Here is a 27672-nt window from a genome sequence, read left to right on the forward strand (position 1 = left end):
CCAATTATAATTATCAACTATATATAATTACAACATGTTATTTATATATATTTTATTTTAGAAGGTAGTACCATAGTATTTTTCAATGTAGCTGTACTATTTTTTATTCTCACAAGCAATATAAGAAAATTCCAGTTATTACATGTTCTCACGAACACTTTGTATTATCAGTCTTTTAACTAGAATTTGTCCATTTCATCTAAGTCATTAAACTTATTGTCATAATTTAGTATTGCCCTATATTTATTATCATATTTAGTATTAGTAGTTAGTATTATGTGATATTTGCAAGCTGTGACTTTTCTATCAGCGGTACTAGATATTGAACAATTTTATTGATATTTGTGAAGACAAATACATGTTTTCATTGATTTTTTTCTATTGTTTGATCTGTATGTCACTACTTTCCACTGTTTACTATTTTCTTCTATCTACTTAGTTTTGACTTTATTACTGTTATTTTCCAGATTCTTGTGGAAACTTACACATTGCTTGTATTTTTACTTTTATTTATTTTGTTTTTTATACATTGCCTTTAGACCTTTCTTCCTTCCTTTATAATAAAGCATTTTGTGCTAGAAATTTCCCTCTAAGAACTGCGTTAGTTAAATTTCACACATTTCATGTTGCATTTTCACTTTCATTTAGTTTAAGCTATTTTCTAATTTTCCTTGTGATTTCTATTTAATCAATGGTTCATATAGAAGTATATCATTTAATTTCTAAACAGTTGGGAAATTTTAATGTATCCTTTTGTTGTTGTTATTGATTTTTAATTTTGCTGTATTGTAGCCAAAGAAAATGTTTTCTATGCTTTTAGTTCCTTTTAAATTTACTGAGACTTGGTTTATGACCCAATATAATTAAGATGAATATTCCATGTACACTTGGGGTTGGGGGGGTGGAATATTCTGCTGTTTTGGGGAATAGTATTTAATAACATCAATTAGGTCAAGTTGATTTATAATATTTTTTCAGTTTTTCTATATCCTTATTGATGTTTTTGCTAGTCACTGGAACAGGAATGCTAACCATCTACTGTAGTTATAGACTTATGCAAGAAAATTAACTTACATACTAATTACTACTAGTAGTTTTGTTTTCTTGCATTAGTTCTATTATTTTTGCTTGCATGTACCTCTGTTATTAGGTAAATATACACTTAGGTTGTTATGTCTTCTAGATGCATTTATCTGTTTATCCTTACAAAACATACCACTTTGTCCCAGGTAATATTCTTTTTCCTGGAGCCTTTCTGAAATTAATAGAGCCACCTCAAAGTTTTTAAGATGTATATTTACACGATATATCTCCTTTTCATCCTTTTATTTTTGTCAATACTTTTTTTAAATTTTGGAATGTATTTTAGATATAGAGAAAAGTTGCAAAAAGTAGTACAAAATATGCCTATACACCCTTCACCTAGTCCCCCCCCCCAATATTAATATCTTACATAACCATGGTACTTTTATCAAAATTTAGAAAACTAACATTGATACATTACTATCAACTAAATTCCAGGATCTGATCCATTACATGGCATTTATTGATCCTTGCTCTTTTGTTTCTTCTGGTGTTTAAAAATTTCGCACTTTTCTTTGTTTTTCATAACCATGACAGTTTTGAAAAGTACTAGACAAGTATTTTACAGACTGTCTCTCAATATATGTTTGCCATATGTATTTTTTTTAATGATTATGATATTTTTTTTCATGATTATAAGAGTTTCTGATTTTTGGAAAGAATACCACAGAGGTGAAGTGTGCTCTCATCACATATAGCTGGAGCTTAGTGATAGCAATGACTTATCACTGGTGATGTTAATGTTGATCACTTGATTAAGATAGAGTGTTTCAGGCACTCCGTGTTAAATCTACCATATTTTTCCTTTCATACTCTATTATTTGGAAGCAAATTCCTAAGTCCAGTCCACACTCAAAAAGAGGGGAATCACCCTCCAGTTTCTAAAAGGAGTGCATCTATATATATTACTTGAAACTTTTCTATAAGTAAGATTTGTTCCATCTCTCATTTAGTGGTTTAATCATTTGAATTTTTTTGAACGTTTATTTATTTTTGAGTCAGGGAGAGACAGAGCATGAACAGGGGAGGGTCAGAGAGAGGGAGGCACAGAATATGAAGCAGGCTCCAGGCTCTGAGCTGTCAGCACAGAGCCCGATGCGGGGCTAGAACTCACGGACCGCAAAATCATGACCTGAGCCCAAGTAGGCCGCCTAACCGACTGAGCCATCCAGGAGCCCCAGTGGTTTAATCATTTGTACACAGCAGTATGCACTCAGCATATTTATTTTATACTTTCAGTTATGATCCATTATTACATTATTTGGTTTTTTGCTCATATTGTTCTAGTTTTGACCATCGGGAGGTCTTTCATGTTGTCTTCTGTCACTTTGACATGCCCCGCCCCTCTTTTTAAGCATTTCCTTACTTGCTGGCACTGCAAAATGTTCCAGGTTCATTTTGTTTCCCCTGAATTAGGTCTAGAGTTAGAAATATGCCTAGCAATAGTAATTTTGTTTCCTTTTTTTTTAATGTAGATCCAAGTTTCTTACCTATATCATTTTCTCTTTGTCTAAAGAATTTAACTTTTTTTTTTTTTTTTCAGGGAAGATCTGCTGGCAGTGAATTGTCTGGGAAAACCTTTTATTTCACCCTCACATTTGAAGCATTATTTCTCTAGATACAGAATTATAAATTGGTGATTTTCTTTTGTTTTGTTTTTCTTTTTACCACTGAAAATGTCATTCCACTCTCTTCTAGCTTGCATGGTTTCTGGTGACAAGTGTGCTGTAATTTTTATACATTTTTGCTTTTCCTTTCTTTTCCTTTCCTTTCTTTTCCTTAGGTAAAGTACTTCTTTCAAGATTTTCTCATTTTCTTTGTTTTTTTTTTTTGAGTTAGAATATAATATGCTTCCAGGTGTATATGTGTGTGTGTGTGTGTGTATCTGTTTGCTTGTCCTGTTTGCCATCCGCTGACACTCCTGCATCTGTGGTTGGGCATGCATGACATTAATTTTGCTTAGTTCTCAGTTATTATTACCTCTTTATTTACTTTTTTTCTTTCCTAGTCTCTATTTTCCTTCTGGTATTCCAGATAGTGTCCCACAATGTTTGGTTGTTCGGTGTTTGTTTTCTTTCTTCCTCTCTCTCCTTTTGACTTTGAATTTAAAAAATGAATATTTGCCTATCTTGAAGCTCAGTGATTCTCGAGCAATGTCAAATTTACTGATGAGTTATCAAAAGCTTTCTTCATTTCTGGTACCGTGATTTTTTTTTTTCTTTTGTTTAATTCTAGAAATTCCTTTTGATTCTTAGTTTTTCCTCTCTCTGCTTACATTTCCCAACTGTTCTCACAAGTTATCTACTTTTTTCCTTAAAGCCCTTAACATATTAATGATAATTATTTTAAATTCCTGATGTGATGATTTCACACCTCCTGTATTTGATGATGATTTGGAGGATGATTTTTCTCTTCAGGCTATGTTTTTTTTCTTGCCTTTTGGCATGCTCTGAAGCCTGGGTATGCTTTATTGGGTAATAGAGACTATGATAAATAGGCCTTTGGTATCAGGATTTGTGTTAATCTGGCTAGAAGTTGGGCTGTGTTTAATGTCTGCTGTGTCTATAAGTGCCAGAAGATTCAAATGCCTTTAGTGTCCTTTAGGCTTCCTTAAATAGTCCTCTTCAGAGAGAGTCTGTGTCTTGCAACCATTTCTGTTATAATTCACTGTTATTATGCTGGAACCCTGCCAGGGTGGTGGTAAGGTGGTAGAGGAACTGTTTCATAATCCTCTGATTAAAATTTCAGTCTTTTAGTGGACCTATGTCTCAGGACTGTGACTTTCACAAACGTTTCTCCAGTGGCAGAGGTTTTTTTTTTTTTTTTTTCCAACCCCCATTGAGTATATTTTGTTAACTTTTTCTCTTAGCTGAGACATAAGGCTGTAAGGAAAAGAGGTGGAAGGAATTTCCTTACCTGATTTGTGATATGGCTCTGAAAAAGTCCTTTCTCTTGAATAGTATTGTCATGAAAGTTCTGAGTATATTCCACAATGATTACTAGTATGAATTGAATTGTGCTCTGCGCCCCCCTCACCAAAATAAATATGTAGAATTCCTAACTTCCAATACCTGAAAATATAGACTTCGTTTGGAAAAAGGGTCTTTGAAGATTCAGTCAAGGTAAGATCATTAGGATGACCTGAATCCTCTATGATTGGTATCGTTATAAGAAGAAGGAAATCAAGACGCAGACATGCAGAGAGAATGCCATGTGATGACAGAGGCAGAGATTTGAGTGATACAGTCACAAGCCAATAAATACCAAGGACCAATGACCACCATCAGAAGCTAGAAAGAAGCAATGAAGGATTTACTCCTACATATTTCAGAGGGACCATGACCTTACTGACACCTTAGTTTCAGACTTCTAGCTTCAGAACTGTGAAAGAATATGTTTTAAGCCATACCTATCTGTGGTACCTTGTTACGGCAGCCCTAGAAAACTAATACAATTATTCTTCCTTTCCCCAGTAGACCCACAAGAAAACTTTTCTTGAATCTTCACCATGGTGACCGGTTGGGTTTCTGGATGTAAAACTCACAAACATTTGGGGGTCTCCTTAAGACTACAAGGCTCAGCAGTTTCTTAGTCTCATGCTACTCCAGAGGAAACCTCTGGGAGTTCATCAAAATTGCCAGTTAAGTGTTCCTATAGGTTTATGGTTCCCAGGGCTTCCCTTCAGGTAAATGAATTTTAGCTGCATCACTCTGGATGTACCTGTCTCTCCAAACATCAGAGTGTTGGACTGTCCTGTGTCCTTAGTTCTCTAATAGGTCCAAGAAAAGTCACTGATGTCCAGTTTGCACAGCTTTTTCTTGTTGTAATGATAGAATGAGAATGTCCAAGCTCTTTACACATCAGAACTGTAACAGAAAGTTGAGAAAGTTTTTTAGAAACCAAGATCTGAATGCTAGGTGTGCTCATTGCTACTGGGGTGCCACTGGCTCTAGGTTATCTCAGTGGATGGAGCTAGGAAATATATGAGTATATTGCCCCCAAGACTGCATCAATGAATTCTCTTAGCTTTAGTTTGTCTAAAAAACAAAGTCTTTATTTCAACTTCATTTTGAAAAGTATTTTCAACATATAGAGAATCCTAGATTGATCTTTTTTTTTTCTTTTCCATTGTCTCACTCAGCACCTAGCTGTCATTTCATTTTTCTGTAGTTTCCATTATTTCTAAATATCAGCCTATGGAAATACTTCTACATCATTTGTATATAAAATTTCCTCTGGCTTCTTTTGATTTTTCCCTTTTGTCATTGGCTTTTAACAATTTAATTTTGATGTCTCTCAGTGTGGATTTCTCTTCATTTATCCTGCTTTTATTGAATCTATGCATTTACAGATTTAATCATATTTCGAACAACTTTAGCCATTATTTCTTCAAATATTTATTCTGCCACTCCACTACATACCCACTTACTTGGAACTCTAATTACATGTTTTAGTCTTCTTTATATTGTCACAAAGATAAGTAATTCTCTTTTTTTTCAATCTATTTATCTTTGTATTTCAGCTCAAATGATTTTTACTGTTATGCCTTCAAGTTTATTCATCTTTTCTTCTGCAGTGTCTAAGCAACTATTGTGGTTTTTGGCTGTACAACTCCCATTTGATTTTTTTCTTTCATCCCTTTCCTTATTGTGTTCATGTTAGTTTTATAAATCCTTGAGCATATATATATATATATATATATATATATATATATACATACACACACACACACACACACAACAAATATTTTAAAGTAGTTGTTTAATAATTCTATCATCTTTGTCATTTGGGGCCTTTTTTTTAATAGACTGATTATTCCTCTGATGACCATTCTCATTTTTTCTGCCTCACTGTATGTCTGTTAATTTTGGCTTGAATGTCAAGCTCTATAAATAAGTTTTTGAGTGTTTGGATTTTATTATATTTCAAGAGAATTTGTTTTAAAATGCAAGTAAAATACTTGTGAACCTGGTTGATATTTTCAAGAATTGCTTTTACGTTTTGTTAGGATGATTCTAGATTTTCTAAGTCCCATGGAGTTTCACACTACAAATGTAAAGCAACACACAGAAGGAGATCCTCGTGAATATTTCTAAAGTGCTTTTCCCATATAGATCTATCCCACCTAGTAATCTATGCAAATTCTAAGTGCCACAATTTACCAGAACTGCAATTTTTTCTCCTTAACTCAGCAAGACTGTTCTTCTCTTGGGTTTTCCCTACCTGTACCACAGTCTAGTCTGCTTTTAAGCAGAAATCTGGGACATATTATAGGGCCTATTTTATATATATATATATATATATATATATATATATATATATATATACATATAATATATACATATTTTTTTTCCTTTATGTCAGGGCCATATGCTTGTACTGCCTGAGATCTAATGACTAAGAAAAATTGCTTCATGTATTTTGTCTGATTTTATAGTTGTTTATGGAAGAAGGGCAAATGCACTAGTTACTTCTTTGGAGCTGGAAAAAGAAGTCTCAAAAATAGAATTTTGAGGCAAGACAGTAGTCATAAGTTCATACTTATTTAAAGAAAACATTTACATTTTCAAGATTAATTCATTAATTCTGACAAACGTCGGGACTACTAGGCTTAGACAATTTTTTTCCTAGAGTACAAAGAAGGTAACTTTTCATCTATCCCATGAGACTCAATGTCCTACTTAGCAGAAAGATAGTAGAGAAAGGAGAAATCTTTTAATCAGAGAAATTTTGAGAAGAAAAAAGTAGAGAGCAGACTATGTATGAGTTTAGGTGACAATGTTCCTGTGTTTTTTTACTTTACTAGCAGAACCTGAAGCTTAGTGATAATTATTAGAGGTTTTAGAAACTTTTCACTAGGATGGAGGAGCCTAAGATTGTGGAAACTCCTGGGATATGCCTTCCAAGAGCAGGGAGGGGTAAGGGCCTGTAGAAGAACCCTTGCCTTCAGCTAGGCACCACTTTCAGAATTGTACACACAGGCACAGGAGCAATGGCATGGAAATGGTGTTTAATAGTATGAAGGAAAGAGGTCCTGAGCAATGACCTTGCTTCTTTAGTCTCTGTGGGCAAATCTGCCTACCTTGGGAAAGAGACCCAAAGGTATCAAAGGGAAATTAAATGGGGAGAGTCCTCATCCTCAGACACTAGCTTGTTTTCTCATTTGGAGAAAAAGGACAGAACAAGTCATACTTCACTTACCACCAGTCCAAGGAGCAGCAGAAACCATGTGACTTCAAGCAAAAATATAGAAGATGCCACATCAAGTTGCATCACCCTTAGGCCATCAGACTACTTACTTTTTCCCCCACATGAATCCATATCATTTTTGGGAGAAGCCAGCGTGGGAGTGGCAGGCTAGAAATCTAAAGAACTCTGGGGCGCCTGGGTGGCTCAGTCAGTTGAGCAGCCAACTTTGGCTCAGGTCATGATTTCAAGGTCCGTGATTTCGAGCCCCATGTCGGGCTCTGTGCTGACAGCTCAGAGCCTGGAGCCTGCTTCTGATTCTGTGTCTCCCTCTCTCTCTCTGCCCCTCCCCCACTCATGCTCTGTCTCTGTCTCAGAAATAAATAAATATTAAGAAATATATATATATTTAAAGAACTAAGCATGTTCCTAGTCCTTCAAACAAAGACTGAGTTATCCAGAAAGAATGCTTAAATTATTAAGTCTGTCTACAATAAAATAATTGGAATTGAAATACTTTATTAAAAAAAAAAATAGTGTTCATTCATTTTTGAGAGCGATAGACAGAGCATGAGTGGTGGAGGGGCAGAAAGAGAGGGAGACAAAGAATCCGAAGCAGGCTCCAGGCTCTGAGCTGTCAGCAGAGTCCAGCGCAAGGCTCAAACTCACAAACCGTGAGATCATGACCTGAGCAGAAGTCAGATGCTTAACCAAGTAAGCCACCCAGGTTCCCCAAAATATTTTGTTTTTAAAAGCAGGCAAATATAAATAAATAAAGCAAATGTTATGTAATTAATGATCTGATAATATGATAAGAGTTTTGATAACAATGAAGAGTAGATGGTATGGAAACATAGGAGAATTATAAATTAATTGTAGCCAATACACTTGGAAAATCTCCATGAAGTGGATAGTGCCTAAAATGAGCCTTAAAAAAATTTAGAATGACTTCAGGTAAAGATAAAGAGAGTAAGGCATTTCAAGTGAATAAAACAACCACAAGTACAGTCAGGAAATATGAAGATGTTTCAGAAATAGCAAATAATCTAGTATGTTTAAAGCTAAACCTCTTGAATAATGACTCTATTAAAGTATATTGAAGTTGAGTCAATAGTATTAAGTGACATACTAAGAATTTTTAACTTTCTCATTATTAACTTAAAAATTATTGTTCTTGTAAGCACTTTTTTGTGCCAAGCTGTATTAGTCATCTATTATTGCATAGAAAACTACCAAAAAGCTAATGACTTCAAATAACATACATTTATTATCTCCTAGGTTCTGTAGGTCAGGAATCCGGTCATGGCTTCATGGGGTTTTACAAAGCTGAATTCAAGATGTTGATTGGGAAGTATTCTCAACTGAAGGCTCTCCTCAGAAAGAATATGCTTCCAAGCTCACTCAGGTAGTTAGCAGAATTAATTTCCTTGCAGTTATTAGGTTGAGGATCCTATCTTCTTGTCAGCTAGAAGACAGAGTCTACACACAGATCCCAGAGACCACTCACAGTTCCAACATGGTTGCTTACTTTAACAACCAACAGAGTCTCTTGAGCAAGTCTGCTAGCAATATGGAGTTTTATATAATGTAATGGAGTCATGGGAATGGCATCCTTTTACCTTTGCTATATTCTACTGGTTAAAAGCAAGCCATTGATCCCATCCACACTCAGGCGATGGGATTATCTAAGGGTATGAACACCAAGATCAGGGATCATGGGAAGATGTCTTAGAAACTGTTCATCACTCAAGCACACTGTTAAGAATCTTAAACATATTATTTCAATCAATCCTCACAACAAGCTCTAACAAGCAAGAAGTGAGAATATATCTAAAATGAACATATTTATGATGTCTCATGCATAGGTATTATAAATCATGTAAGACATATTATAGCTTTGTATTTTAACTTAGTATTCTTGACAATTTAATTAATTTGTTGCCAACTTCACTTATTTCTATGTCAGTGAAGATATATATGTGTTGTCTAGCTATTCTATAGTATGATACATTGGGATGAAGTCTAGGTATTTTGCTCTACTTATAACTCTGATAGCAATACCTCCATAAATTAGATATTATTATCCTTATTTTAACACCGAGGAACTTGAAATACAAAGAAATTAAGGTATGTTTTAAAGGTTATTCAATTAGTAAAGGATAAAGTTGGAAGCCAAATCCAGGCTTGTCTCTTCTCAACCACTGCATTTCTAAATATTGTCATTTTTTAGTGAGAGAAAATCATGCAACTTGGTCTTTAGGATAATTCATCCTGGAAAGGTGTTAACAGGTATTGGATACATGAAGACAAAGAATACAAGCTCCACAAGGACAGAAACCATGAAGGTTTCGCTCACCACTGATTCCTAGGTGTAATGTGTGGTATGTAACAGTTTTCAACAAATATGTATTAAAGGAAGTTAGGAAAGAAGGGAAAAAAGTAGATGAAGAGAAAGTAGAAGTAATATGTAGAAGTATGAGTTGTTTAGTAAGACATGTTGATATCGCTCTTTTGACCAATCCTAGGAAACAGAATACAACAAAATCTTGCACTAAATTATGTGCACAATTTCTTACTTTACCCCAGCCCAGGTCCTTACTTTTGCCCTGAATCTCATTCTATCTCTGATATGTCCTAAATATAATAATCAGAAAGGGAATAAGTCTGAAATATGGGGACAGGAAGTTATAGAGACCGCGAGCTGCACACTTACATATTTTTTTTTCTTCCCCTACTAATAGAATCCCCGTATCATTTGGACAAATAATGTGCACAGCCAAAACACAAAATTCTCCAATTCCCATAACAGCTAGAGTAGCAAAGTGAATAAGCTTTAATCAATGAGGTACAAGTCAAAGTTGTTGAGAGAGATTTCTTGGAGATTTTCATAAGAGAAGCAGGGCAGATATCTGTGAAAAGCCCCTATTTTTCCATTTCTTTTTCTAGCCGATGATATGGTTGGAAGGTGGGAACGCTCATGGCTCCATTGGCTATGAGATTGCCTTGATGATAGAAGGTCATGAATATAGGTCATACCAATAGAGTCTGGATTTGTAATGACGGTGGAGACACCATATCAGCTCTGAATTTAATTCCAAGCTCAATTTCAAACTTCTTTTACATGAAAGACAGAGTGTGAAATAAATTTCTACCTTGCTTAATTAAGCCAGTATTATTTTGTGATAGTTGTCACTGATAGTTGAATCTCAGTCTGGCTGACTTAAGATTCAGACACCTCTTTATTGAAAATCATGTATAGGCTCAGGGTATCTATTATAAAATATACTTCCTAATTTTTAAAATGTTTAATATTTTTAAGTCAAATATTTCTGCAATATAAATAAATCAAAGTGGCCATAGCTAAGGTAGATATTTGAAATATCTCTTCCCTAGTCACATAGATAAACCATATTCTCAGCCTCCCTTGCAGCTAATGTGTCCTTATGACTGAGTTCTGGCCAAGGAAAAGTGACGTGTACCACTTCCAGGATGGATTATAAACGTTCGACAGATAATGTTCCCTCTTTTCCTTATTTCACTGAAAGGACAGGACTGGTAGAGGCACAAAATGGAAGAAGCTTAGGTTTCTGAATGACTACACAGAAGACCACTAGAATTGAATTTTTATATAAGGAGAAATAACCTTCTCTTCTTTTAATCCTTTGAGATTTGGAATTATTACAGTAGTTTGCCTACAATGACTAATTCAGCTGAATTCAATCAGCAGTGTCAGAATCAAAATATCCTGTAACCATAGCATATAAGTGCCGTAATGAGAAGTCTGGGCTCTGAAAACTATTAACACTATGATCTAGGGGGACTAATTTACTCTCTCTTATCTTTGGTTTTATCACTGGTAAGATGGGGGGAAATATCATCTACACTAGAGGGTTACTGAAAAGACGAATTTACTATTCTACTTTGAATTCACATCTTCTGATTGAGCTGTATTGTATTCCATCACAACACAATCTCAATATATCTAAAAATAAACTCATCATGTTTCCTGTGTTAGGTTGAACACAATGACAACAAAAAATCCAACCCAAACTGGCTTGAGACAAAAAGGAAGATAATAGACTGTGTAACTGAAAGTCTAAGTAAGGCAATAGGTGCAGCTTGATTTATGGGCTGATATAATTAGACCTTGCTCTTTATTTCTCATTTCTATATTGGCTTCATTTTTGGACTATACCCTTACAGACAAAAATGATAGGCAACAGCTCCAGCCTTCACATCATTTCTCAGTAACATCAGCCATAAAGTAATACCTTTAAAATGTCAAACAATTAATATAATATACAATGCAATACAATGCAATAAAATTAGAAATCAGTATAAGAACATTCAGCTCTGCACTTATTAGTAAACTAAAAGATACACTTCAAAATAAATAATGGTTCAAATAGTAAGTTCATAATCACTGATGATATTCTTCTGCTTCTGATTAGGATATAGAAAGTGAAAACTCCCTAACAAATAAAACCAGCCACATATATGCTACAAAAATAGTTTTTGAAAGTTATCAGAAGCCTTAAAGTATAAAAATACCAAAATAAGTTAAGGTTAAAATCCTTTCTAGGATAAAAGACCACTACTCCTATTTCCATTCCTGGTAGAAGGAAACTACAACATATTATCATTTTTTTTCCCAAACAGTTAATATTCCTCTAATAAATTTACACACAAATGTTATATAATAAAAATAATAAGGATTTTATAAAATACTTTCCTAGATATTTACATTTCTGATGTTTTTCATTCCCTTCTGAAAATCTGGGCTTCCATCCACTCTGAGATTCTTTTCCTAAAGAACTTATTTTTTTTATCATTTCTTTTTTTTAATGTTTATTTATTTATCTTTGAGAGAGAAAGACAGAGCACAAGCCAGAGAAGAGCAGAGAGAGAGAGACACACACAGAATCCAAAGCAGGTTCCAGGTTCTGAGCTGTCAATGCAGAGCTCAATGCAGGGCTGGAACTCACAAATTGTGAGATCATCACCTGACCAGAAGTTGGTCGCTTAACTGACTGAGCCACCCAGGCGCCCCTTTTATCATTTCTTATAAAACCTGAATAACGATACTCTACTGTAGGTTGTATACCACATATTTCTATTCTCCCCAAAGAAGGCATGAACATATGAGAAAAATCAAGAACAGATGACCAAGGTAATAGACTTAAATACAACTATTTCAATAATTACAGTAGGTTTAAAAACATTTTAATGTTTTTTATTTTATTTTTGAGAGAGAGAGAGTATGAACAAGGGAGGAGCAGAGAGAGAGGGAAGCAGAGAATCCAAAGCAGGATCCAGGCTCCAAGCTGTCAGTACAGAGCCTGACAGGGGCTTGGACTCACAAACCACGAGATCATGACCTAAGCTTAAGTTGGACGCTTAACCAACTGAGCCACCCAGGTGCCCCTAATGACATTAGCTTTAAAGGAATAAACACTTCCATTAAAAGGCAGAGATTGTCAAATTGAACTTAAAATGTAAGATACCTTGTTTTCTATTTACAACACTATAAAGCTATAAAGATCCTTAAAAAGCTAAGACAGTTTGAAATAAGAAATTTAAGAGACATGCCCCATCTTTTTTCTAGCTTATTTAAAGCTACAAGAACAATGTGTTAGTGTTGGTTAATTAAGGAAATTCTGAGCAAAATCTACACCAGAAGAAGTCTGCTTGAGTGGGGATTAGGCACCTTTTTTGGCCAATATATTGAAGTGATGGAGTGGCCATCATCTGGCAACCATAAGATGATGAGGAAGAAAAGCCAACATACTTAGAATAATGCAGCAGAAAGATGTCTGAGCTTAATTTTCCTGATTACATTAATGATCTGAAAAACCAATGCCAGCAACTGCTTAACTCCACACTTCTTATGTAAAAAAGAAATAAACCTCAATTATGTAATCACTGTTATCAAGAATTCTTGTGATTGCCATCAAACCTATATCTAACTATCCTACTGTCTAAAAAGGGAGGTGGAAGCTAAACAACAGTAACCTTCCATTCCCCTGGCACCATCTTGACAACATTCACAGGTTTGATAATTCCAAAGAATGAGGCAGACAGGACAAAGGGATTCTCTGTGCAAGTGGTTTACAAATTGGCACCATCATTTTGGAGAACGATTTAACACCAATTTAGTAAAGGAGTTGAAAGTCAGGTATATCCTACCACACAGAAGTTAATCTTCAATTCTCTAGAGCAACACTCTCATATTGATACGAAGAGATAGGTGGGAAATGTTTATTGCAATGCATTGCTCTTAAGAGTAAATAATTGGAGGCACATCTGGATGGCTCAGTCGGGTAAGTGTCCGACTTTGGCTCAGGTCATGATCTCAGTTTGTGAGTTTGAGCCCCATGTCTGGCTCTGTGCAGACAGCTCAGAGCCTGGAGCCTGCTTCATATTCTGAGCCTCCCTCTCTCTCTGCCCCTTCCCCAGCTCACTCTCTCTCTTTCTCTCTCTCTCTCCCTCAAAAACAAATAAATATTAAAAAAAGTTTTAAAAAGATTAAATAATTGGAAACCTTCTGTATATCCACCAATTAAAGACATGTTAAAATAAATTGTGCTATAGTACTGTGGTAAGACAGTATTCAACAGTTGAATGAATTAGATGTGTATGTATTAAATACATAAATCTGGAAAACATAATTTTGAGTTACAAAAAAAGTAACATGTTGAAGGATGCATGTGAAAGATATCATTCATGGAAATTCTTAAATTACACAATCATATATTGTTTATGAACACACAGATTGCACTGAATTGCTAGTTGTTCCTTGAAATTCATTCTCCCTTCTTCATAGTGGAAAGAATTTTAACTGAAGATAGCCACTGAATAGACATTACATTTTTCTTTTTTTAATAGTTCTTTTTATTTATTTTTATTTTTTTAATGTTTATTTATTATTGAGAGACAGAGCATGAGCATGGGAAGGGGCAGAGAGAGAGAAGGGGACACAGAATCTGAAGCAGGCTCCAGGCTCTAAGCTGTCAGCCCAGAGCCCGATGTGGGGCTCGAACTCACAAACTGTGAGATCATGACCTGAGCCAAAGTCGGAGATTTAACCAACTGAGCCACCCGGGCACCCCGACATTACATTTTTCTACTTTTCCTATTAGAACCTCAGACAGCTTTTATTTATGTTGAAATATTTATTGATATTTATCATACTAAAAATTAAACTCAAGGCATTACAAATATAATTTCATTATAAAAAGCATAATAAATTTTTATATTAATATATTATTATATGAAAAATAGCTTAAAATAGATTTTTAAAATATAATGTTTTTATTTATTTTTGAGACAGAGAGAGACAGAGCATGAGTAGGGGAGGGTCAGAGAGAGAGGGAGACACAGAATCCAAAGCAGTCTCCAGGCTCTGAGCTGTCAGCACAGAGCCCGATGCAGGGCTGGAAATCAAGAACTGTGAGATCATGACCTAAGACTAAGTCAAACGCTTAACCGACTGAGCCACCCAGGCGCCCCTAAAATAGATTTTTTTAAATTAAACTAAAAAACTATTGAACTAAATAAATAAATAAAAATGAATTCATTGAAAAAGTGGCACACTTACTTTTTTTTAATGTTTATTTATTTTTGAGAGAGAGAAACAGAGCACAAGCAGGGGGAGAGGCAGAGAGAGAAGGTCACAGAATTAGAAGTGGGTTCCAGGCTCTGAGCTGTCAGCACAAGATCCCAATGCCGCCTCTAACCCACAAACCATGAGATCATGACCTGACCTGAAGTCAGACACTTAACCGACTGAGCCATCCAGGAGCCCCAACATTTTTGAAAATCTTTTTAACATATGACTTTATTCAAGACAAATATAGTCTCATTTGTTTCTACATTCAGTCTATACTAATATTGTTTTTTTAAGATACATAAAGAAAAATTGGTCTGATGCAGATACATAGTTGGAAAAAGGCAGAGAAGATTATGGACACCTCGGAAGAATCCCAGCGACTCCAGGAACCCAGCTTACACTTTCACAACTGCTACTTTAAAGATAGTGAAATAGCCATATCCCATAGTTCAAAGCAGACTGCCTACCCTGTACCTTCTACCATCCTATAAACTGCTTTGAGAGAGAAATAAACTTCGATCTTCTTTGAGCCACTGCCTTTTGGGAACTCTTGGTTAGGGAAGCTTAGTTAATACCCCTTGTAATAGACAGATGCATAAGCGCAGTAGAAGATGTGATCTGGAAATATACACACCCACCACAAATCATAATTCAGGAAGGGTACAAAGGGACTGAAAGTTTATCTGTAATGTTTTCTTCATTCTTAAAATGTATTTGAAGAGAATATGGCAAAGAATCAACCTTTTTTAAATATGCATAGTGAGCACTTGGTGATTATGAGGTTATTTTCCATATATCTGAACATGTTTATGAAAAAAAAAAGAGTGTTTTTTGGGGATCCCAGCATAAGACACTTGAATCTGTATTTAACTGCATGTGTCATTATGCTCTCAAAGGGGAGAGGTGAAGGTCTCAACATATTTCCTTAAAAACATAAGTTCATTGAGCCTATTAAATAATATAATTCTATAATTACACATAGATTTTGAGAGAAATTAAGAGAATGAAAATAAAATGTTTGCCTAAATGAATGCATTGAAATTCTTTTACACTCTATTATATTTACTTTAAGTTTCTTAAATAAGAAGCATATTTTCCTAGGGTTGGCATGTTAGCATACACTTTCGTGGTATTACTGATTTAATGTTCAGTTTTAATCTTCAGTTTTAATCTGAAGATTTCAAAGGAATTTACAATTAATAGTAATCTTACATATTACAGGCATTTAAATTTGGAAACCATGTTAAAATCCACTATTTTCTAGAACAGTCACAATAACCTTGTTCATTAGATAGGACAAGAATTATTAATATATGATGGGGAAACTGTGACCTGTAGGGTAATGTGATAAATGTGCAAGGCCAAATAGCAAGTTATCTTCTGCATGTAGATGTCAAATAAATTTTTCATATTAACCTTCCTTCTCAAACGCCTTCGTTTGAAATTTTCCAACACATTTTCCCTCACTTCCCATCAGCCCAAACCAGGTTGCTTGCCATTCCGAACCAACAATCACTGGCAAAAGGGAGAGAGAGACACTAGCCAAAAACAAAAAAACAAAAAAAACAAAAAAACAAAAGTTAGTTCTAAACTAATCAAGTTCCATTTTCTGGGATTGTTGAAGGTTGGGAGCCACCCTCTCTGAGCACACTGCTACCTGGAGCCAAAACCAAAACAATTTCTCTTAAGAAAAATAAAGAGAAATGGCCACTGGGGGAACACCTAACAGTGTCTTCCACAACAATCCTAATGTGCTTTTATTTAAATTCTTCTTTTGTGCTAGGTGATGTAAGGCAGGAAAAAGAAGTCCAGGATGCAAATGCTGCCCTCTAATTATGTTAATGAGAGGATTTCCACCATTCTCCCAAACTCCTTGAATTTCATTCATCTTTCTTTAGTTCCTTTGAAAACACCAACCAGTTTGTTTTATATACATAGTCACATGGCTAGAATTTTGCCAAAAAAAAAAAAAAGGGAGAGAGAGAGAGACATTTACACTCATTTAGATCAGTTAAATTTCATCCACTGATTGTGAATTCTTTGAGAACAGGAGTTTAAACTCTTTTCTTTACCATTTTATTTCTAGAGACCCAGCCAGTGCCTTGCACATAACCTGTGTTCAACATGTCTTCTAAAATGTTAAATCTTATAATTTCATACCACTTTTCATCACCTCCTTTTCATCTCCACTGAAACTCTCCCTTCTAAATAGAAAGATGTATTTCCCCATAAAGTATCAAGGTAATAAGCCATTCTTATGTAGTATTGATTTTGTGCCAAGCACTCTTCCAAATATTTTATTTACACTCTACGTATAGCCACTCCCCAACCCCCAGTCAAATGAGTAGGAGGAATCACCCAGAACAGCCTGAGTCTGGAAGTTATGAAGTCACTGTGTTCTGGGCATCTTTAGACTCAGAGCTTGCAATCACAGAGAGAGGAAAACAAATGCCCTACAAAAAAAAAATAATAATAATAATCCTACCTATATGTTACCACCACAGTGAACAGACAGTACAGAAGAGAGACAAATGACATCGAGAAAGATTCCCTTCTCGCCTCAATTCATAAGCCCTGCAATGCCACCCCCCTTCACCCAGTGATTCGTGTCCAGAGAACTCAGTGGGCCAGGCAGTTACCTCACACTAGACACAGGACACCCATGGCTGTGGAAAGTCCCCTGAAGTCACTGGAACATACACAAGAGTGTGTGTCTATGGATATAAATATAAAATGCTTCACTCACCTCGGCCCCCAAAAATCTGCCCTTATTTGTCAATGCTACCTTGGCTGGGTCTGGAGGGCAAGGAAAGCAGAACATCTTGAGCAGCTGATGCTCCAACAGATGCAGGAGAGGCACGTGTGTTAGAGATGGGGAAGAAACTGGCATGTGTGTCTATATCCTCACCTTCACCGTCCTCAGAGTCCTGCTGGCAGATGCCTTTTTCCCAGGAAGTTCCCAATACTTTCTGTTGTTTCCCCGCCCCCACCGGCTTAGTTGTTCCCTGTAAAAATAGTATTATCTCAATTTCTAAAAGACAAACTGGAGAACAGAAAAAAAAAATCACTTAGTTTTCTTCCCTATGTTTTTACAAATTGACTTGTAGTTTGTCTCTAGCTTTTGTTCTAAACATAAAACAGCAATACGGAAAAACATCCATATGATATCTAGAGGGATCATATAATCTGTTTGATTCAGGAAAATTTTGAGATGGAAAGGGAGCTAAAATTCATTACACAGATTTTTGAAATTTCAATTTGTTGATGGATAAATTACTTACATGACATTGATGTACCTAAAAATGGTACTATTCAAAACGTATTTTCAAAAATAGAATTTGCCCTAAAAAATTCAAGTATCAGGTATCTATGTACATTAAAGTATTTAAAGTTACATTGAAATATTTTTTTAAAACTTCTTTAATTACCTGAACTCAACAAACTAATGAATAATTATTATTTTTGTATAATATAATGAATAATTATTATTATTGTATAAGTTCACAACTACTAATTTTCTTAGTTGTATCTGTTTATAATACCATGATAGTGGTGTTTCTTGAATAATTTATTTTTTTCAGTATGATATAATTTTAACTTTTTCAGACCATTGGCTGAAATATTTCCCCAGACTTGCATTTTACTATTAATACATTTTAAATTGTTGACATTTTCAGTTGAATCTTCTCTATAGACAATTTTTTTGACTGAGAAAATATTCCCTTCAGAGCACGTGAAATATTTCATAAGCTCAATGCAAAATTTGAGAAAAAGGGGGAATATTCTATTCTACTTCATATAAAAATGTGTTAATATTTCAGCCATGTATCTTCAAAGATATAAATATTTTTACAAGCCAAAACTCATTATGTAAGTTGTCTCTTTTTTTATTTTGTTGAAAGTCTTACCAACCTTAGATACAACAAAATAAAGGTCCTTCTCAATTTTATTTCATTCTAAACCAGAATATAAATATATTCAATATAAATAAGAGCTTCATTAAAAATGAAAAATCTCTTTCCACAAGTTTACCTCTTCTTAAACACAATTCAATAATTCTATAATTAATTTTTTTGATTTACACAATTTGTACTTTCATCGTTTGTTTTCTTCCTGTCTGGCTTTTATAGGGATAAATGTCAACATTTTCCTTTTTGTAAACTTTACTTTCAGTAATTCCATTTCTCCAAAAGTTTCAAAGCTGAAGTTTTTAAATGTTCCTTTCACTGCATACTTACATGCGAAATTTTCAAGCTGATTTTGAATGAGATGCAAGCAAAATATATACGTCTCATTTAGAAAAGTTCAATGCCATCACAGGATACTTAGGTTCATTTGCAAAATGCTTCTTACAAATTCAAATATTTCAAAAACTCAATGGGTCACAAGCAGCGCAAAGAGAAAACCTCAGATTGCCGTGCCGCAGTATTCTTTGTTTTTATATTCAACGTCAGCTTTCTCACAAATTTCTCTGTCTAAAGGGGGCACTTTGACTTAAACATTTCTTCATCATAAGACATGTAAGCTATGTGGACATTTTTCCACTGTGCAAGCAATAGTGTCACGGACATGCCCATCTGCCTTCCTGGGCCGTCTCGTCCTCACTGCTTGAACCGTCGTGGGGGTGGCATCAAGCTGATGGCTGCAGATCTTCCGTGTTTTAGTCTCCTGCCCTCCATGGAGATGAAAGCAGGCCATGACTCCAGCTGCCTTTGCATTTCCCCATGCTCAGTTGGGCATTTCTAAAGCAACCCCCCACATCTCTGCACACAATGGTATAGTCAGCTCCAGGATGGGGAAGGGAAGACTGGGATTTGCTCTTGGTTTCTTTTTTCCTCTCACAACCACTGGTGCTGGCAGGGATGGGTTTCCCCTTTTCGTCTTCCTAAGTGACCAGTGTCTTCCTTAGACACAAAGATGTCGCCAAGTCTTCCAGGCCTTCATGCTAGAGTAGGAGATGGGGAATTCAGAGACCTTTCTCTCTCTTAGCAAGACTGGCTTTACATCTCCTTATTATCCTCTGGACATAAAATTCCTATGTGGGTTGTCAGAAACCGAATACTAACTTTTACTCTCTCTGCATGGCTGTTGTATCCATCCTAATTACTCTATGTTCCACTCTGCATCCCCATCAACAGTAAATGAATGCTTGGGTAAAAGTCAGGCATATGAAAATGGAAAAGAGATAAGCGTATCCATACATCTTCCAAATCATCACCCCTTCTTTCAATATGTTACTGAAGGAATAGTTAGTGGGTCGGGACACTTGGGTGGCTCAGTCAGCTGAGCTCCCGACTCTTGGTTTCCACTCAGGTCATGATCTCACGGTCAAGGGATTGAGCCCTGAATCAGCACTACCTGAATCAGCTTGAGATTCTCTCCCTCTTTCCCTACCCCTCTTCCCAGCTCACACTCTCTCTCTCTGAAAAAAAATATATATGTAATTAGTGGGTCAAAGTAGGTATGTATGAATGTCATCAGATGATATTGACAAGCTGAATTATAAAAGAATTTCCTATGAATGAGAGTGCTAGTTTCACTGTGTCCTTGTGAGGATTACCATTTTGAAAAATTTTTGCTAATTTCAATTCAAAAAATAATTAAGGAATAATCTTTAGATTTCTTTAGTTTCATTTTTTATTTTAACCTCTAATTCTGCAGGCAAACTTGAGCTCAGGAGAGATGCAATTTAATAACCTGATCTGGGGATATAAAATGACAAGGCACTGAGCAAAACCAGAACGAAGAGACTTTTGTTACTAAGATCAACAGCTTTTTCGAATTTCACTGTCATTTGAAAACAGGCTTGATTACCTGGGTGACTAGTCTGACTACTTAGCAATGAAATGATTTCTTGCTTAGCTCTTTCAGGTCTCCAAAGTTGTTGCCATTTTAAGTAAATGATTTTACATTTCTGTGAATGCTATGAAGTTTTATTAATTCCATGTCATAGCCGAACTGAGAGCCAGAGAGAGGTCTTCAGCGATTTGCTCAAAGTGGACAGAAAGAGCAGAATGAGAGGGAAGGTCAGTCTAAATTGGAATTCTGGCTCTACCATTAACTGGTTCTGTTATATCAGAGAATTTCTTAACATCCCACGCTGTTTCCTCATCTGCCAATCAAAACTAGTAAAGTTCACCTCCGGGCTGTAATAAGGGATAAATATCACAATACTTATAAAGGGATTTTTGTTCCAAACTTGAAAGGGAGCAGCCTGTTAATGAACGATTATTCTCATTGAGGGACAGGACAGTTGCTCATTCTCTTATAGTCCATTGCCTTTTCTTTTCCTTTGAAATAAATCTTTTTACATTTAGAACAATGACTGACTGCAATACCTCTTGTGAGGCCAAGGACTAGCAGAGATAAAGAAAGAAAAATCACACCAAAAGGGATTCTACATTTGAATTTACCTTACAAAATAATAGAATCATAAAAAGCAAGAACTAGAAGAACAATGCATGCAAATCTGTCTAACTACCGCATGAAACATAGGTGTGGAAGGAAAAGAGCTGGCCCAGAGTTCCACAGGGAGTAAACTGCAATCAGTATTTCTTTTAGAGCCCTGGTCTCTGAAATCAGATCCAGGCCTTTCAACACAATGTGCATTTTCTCCTTCTCAAACCGGGCAAGAAGAGCCATAGGTGTTACCAGTGAAAAATGAAGAGATGCCAAAATGCCAGCCAACCCCGCACACTGAGTGGGGATCCACTGAGTGCCAGTGCCTGTCCCAAGCGCTCTGGGGGATAGGGCTGAGTAAGGCACAGTCACTGCTCTCTTGTCTAGTGGCGGAAGCAGGCACACACACAAGTAACTTGATTCCAAGGCAGAATGTGATAAGTGTTATCTTAGATCAGTGGAGGAGACAGGTCACACGACTGGAATAGCATGAAGTCAGGCCTGAGGCTGAGGCCATGCTGTTATTTAGGAACGCTATCAGGTTCATCTCACAGCTTGGCAATGGTCCCAAAACCCTGTAGCTTCTTGTCCTGGGTATGCTGGGTCATAGGATGTTCCACTGCCTCTCCTGGAGCCTACTGTGAAGGCCCCTGGATCTGAGAGTGTGTAAAGACAGGTATAAAGAGAGGTTTGTTCCACTTTTTAAAAATAAATGATCCTAGAATGCCTGGCACAACAGAAAAAAAAAAAAACATGGCTGCTTCAAGGTTACCTCTCTTCTCTCTTCCTAGCGTGTCAGGAGGTGGCAAATGTCAGAGCCTCCAGTTTCCTCTCCATTCAGGAAGTGAACAAGACCAAAAATATTAAATTTGTTTATTTTTCTAGGCTAGTTCTTATCTCATTCAGTTTTGCCTTAGCTGTCTGCAGTTCTGTCTTGCCAAAGGGGACAGTGAGTTTCTGGAGGACAGAGCCCCTCTGACTCACCTCAGCTCCCACGGCACCCAGGGAAATCTTTATTGCATTAAATACTCGGTCAAGTGCAGCTGACTTGAACTGACTCTTCTGCTATTCCTTTAACTCTTCCCCATTTCCCCACTTGCTGACAACTTTTCCAAAATGGCTTCAAATGCAGAGTTAAAAGAGAAAGAAAAGATCTTTCTCTAGAGAATATTGCATTGTGTTAAACAGGTTGCAAAAAAAAAAGCAAGGGTGAGGAGAGGAACTAACTTGGATAAAAAAGGGAAAGAGGACTTGAGTGAAAGCCCAGAGGTCTGAGCTCTGCCCTGGCTCCATCTGTCCGTAGGCTCACTCTTCCCCTCCCTGAGCTTCAGCCTCCTCAGCTGACACACAGCAGGGCTAAGTAGGTTTATTGCCAAGACTTCATTTATTTTGAGTGCTCTATCATGTTAATTATGATTGCTTTTTACACTATTTGCAACAGTAATAATAGTGGTCCAATAATATAAAATTTACAAAGCACTTACAGATTCACTATTCTCAAATATCTAATGAAGAGGGAGAACGATAAGCTGAGAAGCCCTCCGTTCCAAGCCCTCTCTGAAGCAGACTTGACCTCTAGAGCTTAGTCTGGCCTAGATCAGATTTCTGTGGTCACACTCTGATCCAAACCAATTGGTAGGGCTTTGGAATGGATGAGGCATTGCTGTGAATGCATCCAAGAGACCCACAACATTGTGCTTCTACGTGTGCTGGCCACACCCACCAACCAGAGCTCAAGGAAGGCTTCAGGCAGAAGACCCTTCTCTCTTCTTTCTCCTTTACTCAGTCCTCACTGCCTACTTCTCATGTACACTTACGGCTTTAATCACCGCCTACTAGTGATGATTATCAACTCAGGAAGTCTAACCTGAACTGGGCTTTCGGCTACCAACCCATTTTTCTAACTAACTCATCAACATCTGTATTGTGTCCTTGAAACTCCGTGTGATCCACTCCATTGTCATTGACTTTCATCCTATCATCACCTCTTCCTGACTTCCCTGGCTCCTTCTGCATCTGCCTTGTTAACTTGGCTCAAAACTTCTGGTTCAGCTCTGATTTCTTTTCTTGGTCTTCTATTGCTAATCAGCGGCCGAGTCCGGCAGGTTTTCCCCTGGCAGTATCCTCCCCTGCCATACTTAGGCCTCATCATTGCTTACTGAGACAAATTCTTAACTTTTACAACTATTCTTCCTGGGCTATGAAACTAGCATACACTCTTTTCTAATCATGCTGCGCCTCTAGTCAGAAACACCAAGAGGCCCTTCACTGCCCACCACATAGGCCATTTTTTTTAACAATGGTATTCAAGGCCTTCCACCGTCTGGTGCAATCAGCTTTCCCGGATATGTATCCTGCCACTAAGTGAATTGTGCATTATTCTCCGTGCATGCTCTCCCTTGCCTTTTATTTCTGTAACACTGTCAAGTTGTTCAGAATGTCCTGCCCTATTTCTCCCCACCATTCTTAGTAAAACATAATTCCATGTTTCTACTTTTTCCAAGGTGTAGCTTGCATGGCCCCTCTCCCATTACACATTTCTCAGGTCAGATGTGTATGTTCTCTGTCTTCTGAACCTGTCTTTTTGTCTTTTTCTTTGTAAGAAAAGCACAGATCTTATTTTGCCTTGTTCTTTGACCATTTGTGTGGGAGCACGCTTCCAAAATGTTTTTTTGTTACCCCAGGTTGCGTGTCAGTGTGCATCACTGGGGAATTTGACACAGCAAAGAGCTCACTACAGCTTAGACTGAATGGGGGTTACAGTGAGAAATCAGAAATATAAGGGACATGAAAGAGAGGAAAGAAATCGAGAGCCATCATGGTCTTTTATCTATGATTTAAACCATGATTTCAGCTTGGAGGATACAGTTATAACACAGATACCCTGCACTGACTTTCATAGAAATGCTGTTTTTACGACAATCACAAAATGCTAGAATCGGGTGGAACTCATGAAAAGGTGAAGTCTGATGCAAGGGAGTAATTTACTCCAAACCACAAATTTCAGTCAGCAGCTGAACTAGGATGGGAGCCATTTATCCTGATACCTAGGCTAACCTATATCTACTATTATTCTTCTCACTAATTTTTACCCAATTAACTATAAGAATGTGGAAGGCCAGAATGTCTATATTTAAGTAATATTGATCTTGGACCAATAGGTGATCGATTGGATCTCCAAAGCTCACCCCAAGTTCTCCCCTTACCACAGGCAAATCATATGACACTTAACTGTATGTAACTTCCAGACAGGAACTGGAAGCTTCTGGTGCACAGAGCCTCTCAGACTCCCCTGTTTATCTCATAGCACCTAAAAGATGCTCTGCCTTATTAAATATGCAAGCAGTGATCAGTTGAATTGATACAATCTTCTGCTGTTCCACAGTTCTTTTCTATGCCTCAGCTTTTATTATAATTACCAAGGGGTCTCTGACCTGAACTTGCCAGGTAAAATTCCTCTTGCAAAATGTTGCATTTGTTCCATGCAATCCTAATAGTCTTTCAACCCCCTCGCATAAGAATCTGGCTCCTCAACCTGAAAACTCTGGCTTTGGGACATGAAAGGAGTACACTGTGCCTACCTAGTCAGCCCTTAGTGCAGGGACAGTGTGTGCCCTGGGCCAGAACCTGGCCCGCTACCTCAGCATCTGCACCTGAGCCAGGGGAGCAGAAACGTGGCCACCTGGTCCTTACCCTCTCCTTCCACCTGACAGGAAGATGGTTTAAGCTTTCTCTTGCACAATGTACTGGAGGCGGAGGAGGAAGGCAGACGAAAAGAACGGGTCAGGCTGATTTCATCAGCCAGCAGCCGGCATCAATATTTCTCAAAGATGTTTGGCAGCCTACACACAGCGTGCTCAGGCAGAGTCCATGTAGCAGGACACATGAGTAGTAGCCTCCTTTCCTCTTTTCACCTCTCTTTCTCCTGGCCCCAGGCAAGGATGTTTTCTTTTTTGGAGCATAAATTGAATGTGAACAGTCTATGGACTTAATTTCAATTAACATGGAATTTTCTTCAATACCAAGTTGTTAACACTAGATCTTTAGAAAGAAGTATGCCATGCATTCCCCCTCCTTTAAAAAAAAAAAAATGCGTGTGTGTGTGTGTGTGTGTGCACACAATAGTAATATGCTCCCTATAGAAATTTTGGAAATTTTATTATATATGTGTATCTGTTTATATACATATAAATATGCCTATAGTCAATGGATCATTTGATATAAATAATTTATAACTTTTCACCTAAACGTGTATTAAAAATTTTAGTCCATGCTAGTAAATTTTCTTTCACAGCATGATTCCTTGGTCGCATAATACTGCATCACAGATCTATAACAAAATGTACTTAGTGTTCTACATTGTTGGATATTGGGACCTCTTTTCCTGGTTAGTGTATACAGCACCTTGATAAATATCTGGTACAAAATCTTTTTCTGTTATGTGTATTCATATTCATTTTCTTAGACAGAGTTCTTTCCACTTCATGAGATATGACACCAAGTTTGAATACCCAAATTTACCCAGCAGATCACAGATTGGACTGTGGGAGGTCGAGGCAGCTTGGGAAGAACGAAGAAGCAAAGAACGGAAATACAATTACCCATCTTCTGGGCTCATTATAATCCACAGGTTACCGTTTCCAAAATTCCTGCATATTAAACAACCTACCCCAGGACTCTCTCAGATGTTAATTGATCCATAGTTTCAATCATCCCTTTAATTATAGTCCTAAAGCACACAGAGACCCATGTGGATCAGTACATCAGCCATGACAAGTTCAACTAGCATCATTCCACAGGTGAAAGTAATTAAAGAAATTTCATTCTTCACTTTCATCCATAGGTGGATTTAAAAGGGACCCGAATAACCAATCCACAGCAACACTTAACAAAAAATTTCAGTCACTCTACTCCCCGCTACCACTCTACTACTCTACTGCTCTAATACCATTCTCTTAGGCTCTTCAGCACATACATCATTTTAATCCCCTTCCTAGCAAGAAGAATCTTGCTTCATTGGAAGAGAGAAAAACGGGAAAGAAAGTGCAGGATTCTATTTGGTGGATCAGGGTAAAGAACTGAGTGTTAGTCATGTTTGTCCTGTCACATAACCAGTCCTCAAATATTTACTGAAACTGGACAAGTTCCTAGAGGGAATATGAATTGAAGAATAAAATCTCTATTATCAAGAAGTAGAGGGGCACCTGGGTGGCTCATTCGGGTAAGTGTCTGACTTCAGCTCAGGTCATCATCTCATGGTTCATGAGTTCAGGCCCTGCATCAGGCTCTGCACTGACAGGGTGGGGCCTGCTTGGATCCTCTGTTTCCCTCCCTCCGTCCCTCCCCACCTCTTCCCTCCTCTCTCTCAAAAATAAACAAACATTTGGGAAAAAAAAAAAAGTAGAACTAACTAGTTGAGGAGGCTAACAAATAATAAACTATCTGACAAGAGGATTGGTCTTCCATTACAGAAAGACAAAGATTGTTGGTTACTGGTCACTCGTCTCTGTTGATTCAAATTGGGAAAGGGACAAGACCCAGATCTTCAATGTCATAAACAGCAATTTATTTAATAAATATGGGCAAAGACATTGGACGCCTAAGCCAGATCATTAGATTTTTTAAGTTTTTTTTTTTTATTGTTTATTTATTTGTTTATTGAGAGACACAGCCAGACAGGGAGGGGCAGAGAGAGAGAGAGGGAGTGAGAGAGAAACCCCAAGCAGGCTCCACGTTGTCAGTACAGAGCCCGATGTGGGGCTCAAACTCTTGAACTGTGAGATCATGACCTGAGCTGAAACCAAAAGTCAGATACTCACTCAGCTGAGCCACCCAGATGCCCCTAGTTAGATTTTTTTTAATGTTTGTTTATTTTTGAGAGAGACAGAGACAGAGAGACAGAGAATCGAAAGCAGGCTCCAGGCTGTGAGCTCAGCACAGAGTTCCACACAGTGCTCGAACTCATGAACCCTGAGATCATAACCTGAGCAAAAGTCTGAGGCTTAACCGACTAAGCCAACCAGGTGCCCCTAAAATATAGTTAGATTAATAATAGACTCATGCATGAAATGGTGAATAAGGAATTCAAGGAATTACATAAGCAACAAGTGTCAACATATTTTTTTTAATTTTTTTTTTAACGTTTATTTATTTTTGAGACAGAGAGAGACAGAGCATGAATGGGGGAGGGTAACAGAGAGAGGGAGACACAGAATCCGAAACAGGCTCCAGGCTCTGAGCTGTCAGCACAGAGCCCGATGCGGGGCTCGAACCCACCGTCCTCGAGATCGTGACCTGAGCCGAAGTTGGACGCCTAACCGACCAAGCCACCCAGGCGCCCCTGTCAACATATTTTAAAATAGAAAGATAATGTTTGAGGGTTTCAGGAAGGAAAA

This window comes from Panthera leo, chromosome C2 (assembly GCF_018350215.1).
Source record: "Panthera leo isolate Ple1 chromosome C2, P.leo_Ple1_pat1.1, whole genome shotgun sequence".
Classification (NCBI taxonomy): domain Eukaryota; kingdom Metazoa; phylum Chordata; class Mammalia; order Carnivora; family Felidae; genus Panthera; species Panthera leo.